Source organism: Notolepis coatsorum (assembly GCF_963971535.1).
Source record: "Notolepis coatsorum genome assembly, chromosome: 15".
Taxonomy (NCBI): domain Eukaryota; kingdom Metazoa; phylum Chordata; class Actinopteri; order Aulopiformes; family Paralepididae; genus Notolepis; species Notolepis coatsorum.
Window position 1 is genome coordinate 13,332,744 of NC_140179.1, and position 6,000 is coordinate 13,338,743.

The window sequence follows — 6,000 nt, forward strand, 5'->3', positions numbered from 1 at the left end:
GATATCTTTATTGAAACAATGTATGATAACAGGTGGTGTCAGGTGTTGCCTATTACCATCCCCGGATTAATGAATGTGTTTAATTCTATTCTTACATAGGTTATGTCATTTCAGCCGTTGTGCCTGATCAGAGGGACAGCTACAGGGGTGCACTTTGACCATAACCCCTTTTTTTTCCCTTTCTTATTTTTGTCATTGTTAATTGACATTGTTCACACAATTTTGCACAATTAACCTGTGACCCGATCCTGCCTTAGACTATCGGCTGGGATGCTTTAATTTAATTTTGTTTTGAATTTTCCTATACCCTTTTGGGCTATAACAATGCGACGTTGAAGCGCAGATTCGGAAATAGATGGCTGCAGGTTGATGTGGAGTTATTATTTAATAATGGCTATTTTTACCATTATGGTTGTCTCATGTTGGGGCCAGGGCTCAGGTGGGTTTCGACCGATATCTTTATTGAATTTTATTTTTATTATTATTTGTGTTTTTTGGACTAGTGGGGGTTTACTCAGGGGTTTATCTAGAGGGGGGTTGGAGTGGGGAGCGTCTTATTGATCCATGTCTCTAGTGGGAAGTGATAGGAAGATGACCATCCTCAGTGGATGGGGCATAGGGTGGGGATTGGAGAGTGGGTATAGGGGGCCTTATAATAGGACGGGTGGGTTAGGGTTTAGAGTAGAAGGAGGGGGGGTTGTAGCTGGGGTGGTATTTTTATGTGTTTTATGTACTGTTGTCTTATATGTGTGTAATTGTTCCTCCTCTGAACTCCTGGGATTGACCGTCCGGGCCCGCCGGGATCAGCGCCTCTGTACTCAGCCTGGCTGCACTGGTATGTTCTCTACGCATTTATACAAGCTCGACCATGGCTAAATTGAATATTTTAATTTGGAACGCAGGAGGGCTTAACGCCCCACACAAGCGTGTCAGTGTCCTTTGGCTATTGAAGAGGAGAAATATTGACCTTGCTCTCCTTAGTGAGACGCATTTATTGGTAGGTGACGTGTCAAGACTGGCAAATCGGCAATATCACGTTATCTCCTCATCCTCAGCCGATGATAAGACGAAAGGAGTAGTCATAGTTACAAGACGTAACCTTGATATCAAAATCTTGGATGTATGGTCGGACACGGAGGGAAGGATTACTATAGCAAAAGTTGAATTCTTGCATAGGAAGATGGCTATAATAGCATTGTATGCTCCTAACACATTTGATTCAGCGTTCTATAATACAATCACGAAGAATATGTTGGAACTTAATGGATACGCTCTCATTGTGGGTGGCGATTTTAATGCGTGCTGGGATGCGGAGATGGATAGGTCCGGGCCCTCTGAAACGAGCGACCAAAAACGGGCCTCTAAGGCCCTTAGGATGTGGGCCAAAGACACGGGGCTCACAGACCTTTGGCGCTTATGCAACCCCACCCTCAAAGATTACTCTCACCTGTCAGCCAGACACAAAAGCTTCTCTCGGATTGACTATGCATTCGCGTCCCCTAATATGTTTGATAGTTTCGATGTCTCATTGGTTCCCTTGGCTCTCTCAGACCACAAGGGGATTTTCCTTACGGCAACCTTTGGCAGGCTCTCCGCAAGAGCTCCCAGAAGGCGTTTTAATTCGACCTTGCTAAAGAACGATGACTTCTGTTCTGAGTTCAGGAGTAAACTAGCTGAATTTTTGCAGATCAACGCTGGCACAGTAGAAGACCCTAGGGTCCTGTGGAACGCATTGAAAGGATTTATCAGGGGTCATGTCACACTATTTGCCTCCAATTTGCGAAAATCCCGGTCAAAAAAGCTAGAAGGACTGGAATCATTATATGCGGACCTATACGCATCCTTGCAAACTAACTATAATGAACGACTAAACACACAACGTAAGATAGTCAAAAAAGAAATAAATTCCATACTTAAACAACAGTCTGAGTTCTTGATACATAGGACAAGACAAAATTACTATTTTCACGGCTCCAGACCTAGCCATCTATTGGCAATGAAAATACGCTCAAATGATAATTTTTCGGATATCCCCTCGATTAGGACGAGCCAGGGTGCAGTCACTACTGATTCGAAAAAGATCAATGACACTTTTAAAGAGTTTTACTCACAGTTATATAGCTCAGAGGGTAATCTTGATGACTCTAAATTTGAATCGTTCATTGGCGGGCTTGAGATACCCCACATTTCTGAGGAAGAGGCCAAGGAACTGGGGAGACCGATTACTCTCGTAGAATTGAGGGAGACGATTGTTGAAATGCAGAGGGGTAAGGCACCAGGCTGGGATGGTATTCCACCCGAAGTGTATTTAGCTTTCTGGGACCAACTGGGTCCATTGATGCTCGATATGATCAATTACGCTATCGAACAAGGGGAGTTCTCAAGAGATGTCAATATGGCGTTGATTTCTTTACTTCTCAAGAAGGACAAAGATCCCAATGATTGTGGTAGCTATAGACCCTTGAGTCTTCTCGGGCCGATTTAAAGGTGTTTGCCAAGGTGCTGGCCCGTCGCCTGCAGAGATTTATGTCTGTATTGGTACACTGCGATCAAACTGGTTTTATCCCGGGGCGTCTGGCTGCAGATAATCTTAGGAGGCTGTTGCATGTAATCGATAACAGTAAAGACAATACAACTCCATCCACAGTTCTGTCTTTGGATGCCATGAAGGCGTTTGACAGACTTGAGTGGTCATACCTGTGGAAGGTACTTGAGGTCATGGGTCTTGGAAAGAGTTTTATTCATATGATTAAAGTCCTGTATGCCTCGCCGTCTGCGATGATACTGACAGGCAAAAACTGTTCCACACTCGGGACTGTTCGCGCTTTCCCTCGAACCTTTGGCCCAATTTATTAGGCAATCGGAGGACATCGTCCCCATAATGGTCAATAATACTCCACACAAAATTGCTCTCTATGCGGATGACCTGCTGATTTTCATGGACGACCCCTCCCGGTCGGCCACAAAATTATTGAGGATAATCGACGACTTTGGTAAATTGTCAGGCTTTAAGATTAACTGGAACAAATCAGCCTGCCTACCTCTTAATGAACTGGCCAAGGCGGTACGACTACCAGCTGATATCCCCATAGTAGAACATTTTAAATACTTGGGCATAGAGATATTCCCCACGCTGAACCAAACTACTAAGTACAACTTCACGGGTACTTATGATAAAATACGCCAGGATCTAGACAGGTGGTCGTCCCTTCCTAACTCCTTACAAGCCCGGGCTTCCATAATCAAAATGAACATCCTGCCTAGGATACATTTTATTAGCTCAATGCTCCCCCTGCCCCCTCCAATAGACCACTGGCGCAAGGTACAATCGATGGTATCTAAGTTTATCTGGAATAACAAACGCCCGAGAATCAAAAGGGCTACTACTCAACGTAGAAAACAAGATGGGGGCTTCGCAATCCCTGATTTTAAACTTTATTTCTGGTCCTTTTCACTGAGACCTCTGATGTGCTGGCTAGACCCTGTAGAGGCTGTATCGTGGCGCTCCTTAGAAGCGGCGGCGGTATCTCCGCTAAGATTGCAGGATGTAGTGTACTCCACTGTCTCTATTTCGAAATGCCGGCTGAGGTATGGACCGATCATAACTCACGTGATCCAAACGTGGCGTAATGTACAGAGGTCGTGTGGGGTTAAATGCCCTTGGCACCTGGACTCTCCAATTTTTAATAACCAGCAATTACTTGTTGGACACAAGCCGGTTAATATTCCTCAATGGCAAAGGAGGGGAGTGCATACTCTGGAGGATATTTATGATAAGAACGGCCTCCGTGCGTTTCAGGACTTAAGAGCATTTTATGATCTTCCCGGCGAGTCCTTCTTTCTTTACCTTCAACTAAGGTCAGCACTGAGGGCGCATGGCGTACCGTGGGCTCAAGCCTTGCACCCACACCCCTTCCTCAGGCTCATAGTGGACAGGACGACATCCAGAGGGTTTGTCTCCGACTTTTATACGCTCTTAATTCAATCCACGTATAAAAATTGGCATTATCTTCCCGCAAACCCCAATCACGTGCAAATTAATTTTAATTATATTCATAGGACCTATCTTACACCTAGGAAGCTATATGCTATGGGACTGATAACCGACTCTCGGTGCACTTTGTGCTCTCAAAAGGCCACGGGCACTTATATGCATATGTATTGGGATTGCCCACCAGTGGCCCGCTTCTGGAGGTCAATAACGGACAAACTTTCAGATCTGTGTGGCTTAACTATCCCATTCACAGCTGTTACGCTACTCCTGAACGATATAACGACACTACCCGCTTCCGTACAACTGAAAAGGGTTGTCCTAGCGGGCGTCACAGCAGCGAAGAAGCTGATAGCAATGAGATGGAAGGAGCCTGAGAAGCTTACAATGATTAACTGGTCCCTAACTCTATTGGATGTGATTTATCTTGAGATATCCACAGCCCGGGTGATTGGGGTAGGGCAGGCTGGAATTGACCTGTGGTTCGCAGCAGCTGAGAAGGTAAAGACCACAGTGTGCGGCTGAGCGGGGTTGAGGTGCGTGTTCGGGTGAGTCCGGCGGTCTCTTGGGAGGGGGAGGAGGAAATGTTTTGTCTGTCTTGTCTTTTGTCTTGTCATCTTGAGTTTAGCTGGGGATATTATGGGGGGGCAGCTATTTAACTATTTCTTCACTGTTTGGCCACTTTTACACGGTCTCTGTGAATCTATGGAACACCTCTACAGGTTTTTGTTTTTTCATGAAGGTTCATTGCTCTGTTTTCGGGTCGTGTTCTCAAAAAATGGTCCTTGTGGTGGATTGGAGATGTACGTTTTATTAATATAGGGTCACACGGCCGGGAATCGGGGCTGAACACTGGGAAAGACCATTTATTAGATAGTACCCCTTGGAATTAAAATTTAGAAGGTTGAACTCTGTTTTCTTTTCTCTTTGTCTGTATAAATTGTTAGTCTGTATTATTATTATTGTTTTTGTTAATTTCTTGTGAAGTTCTATGTATTGTGATTGTGGTTAATGTGTTGTCTTGTTTCATGTGAATAATAATAAAAAATGTGATCAAAAAAATAAGAAAAAGAACGTTTTTTCACGGGAAATTCACTGTATTATTTAATATTTTACAGATTACTTTTGTTTTTCTACTTTAAGTGTAAGTGCCATAAAAATACAGTAAATTACCTTTTATCAAAATATGAATCATTAAATAAAGGTTGTGATCTGTAAATGTATTTGATTTTACTGTGATTTGACAGTAAGTATTTGGCAACCGTTGCTGCCAGACATTTACCGTTTTCTTTTACAGTCTTCTTTTTTTCAGTGTAGAGCACGTTATATAACAGCTTATTACATGGCGTTTTAACATTCGCCAAAATGCTTGATTGTGATTGGTCAATAGCGCTCGGTTGCCCCTGACAGCGGTCAATTATTTCTCGATAACTGACCGCTGTCATGGGCAACGCGCAATAATGACCGCTGTCAGGGGCAACAGAGCGCTATTGACCAATCACAATCAAGCATTTTGGTCGCAGTCACGAAAGCTAAGCATTACCATTATGCACAGCTGCACTACATCAGTGCAATCAGACCACACACCTGCCGGCTGCCGGCAATGACAGAGGAGTCTGCATTTGATCTCGTCTTGTCGATGGTGTAAAATGAATTAGGTATATTGTTAGTAAGTTAGCCATGTAATAAGCGGGATAATGTATAGCTATACTCGGTCATTGTCGCAAAATATTTGACCGACACTGCGTTCTGGAACACGAGGCGCAGTGAAGATTGAACGCAAGATTAAACGCAAGATTAAACGCAGTGAATATTGATTTCCAATGACCTCGTAGCTATACATTATCCCTTACATAATTAATAACTATAATGACCTCGTAGTTTCTGGTAATAACAAGTGATTACTAACTGAGAAATGAAACATTCTCATTACGGTGAGCTTGTTTTTGCTAGAAATGATCAGGTACTAATTTCTATGTAATTAAAAAGTCCTTATCTGTAAAATGCTG

At 43.4% G+C, this 6,000-nt stretch overlaps 1 protein-coding gene across 1 annotated transcript in view; it reads left to right on the top strand.

The window, feature by feature from the left end:
• prkg3 (protein kinase cGMP-dependent 3) overlaps positions 1-6,000 on the top strand; it is a gene marked incomplete at both ends in the record, with an annotated part of 48,742 nt that overhangs the window by 16,810 nt on the left and 25,932 nt on the right.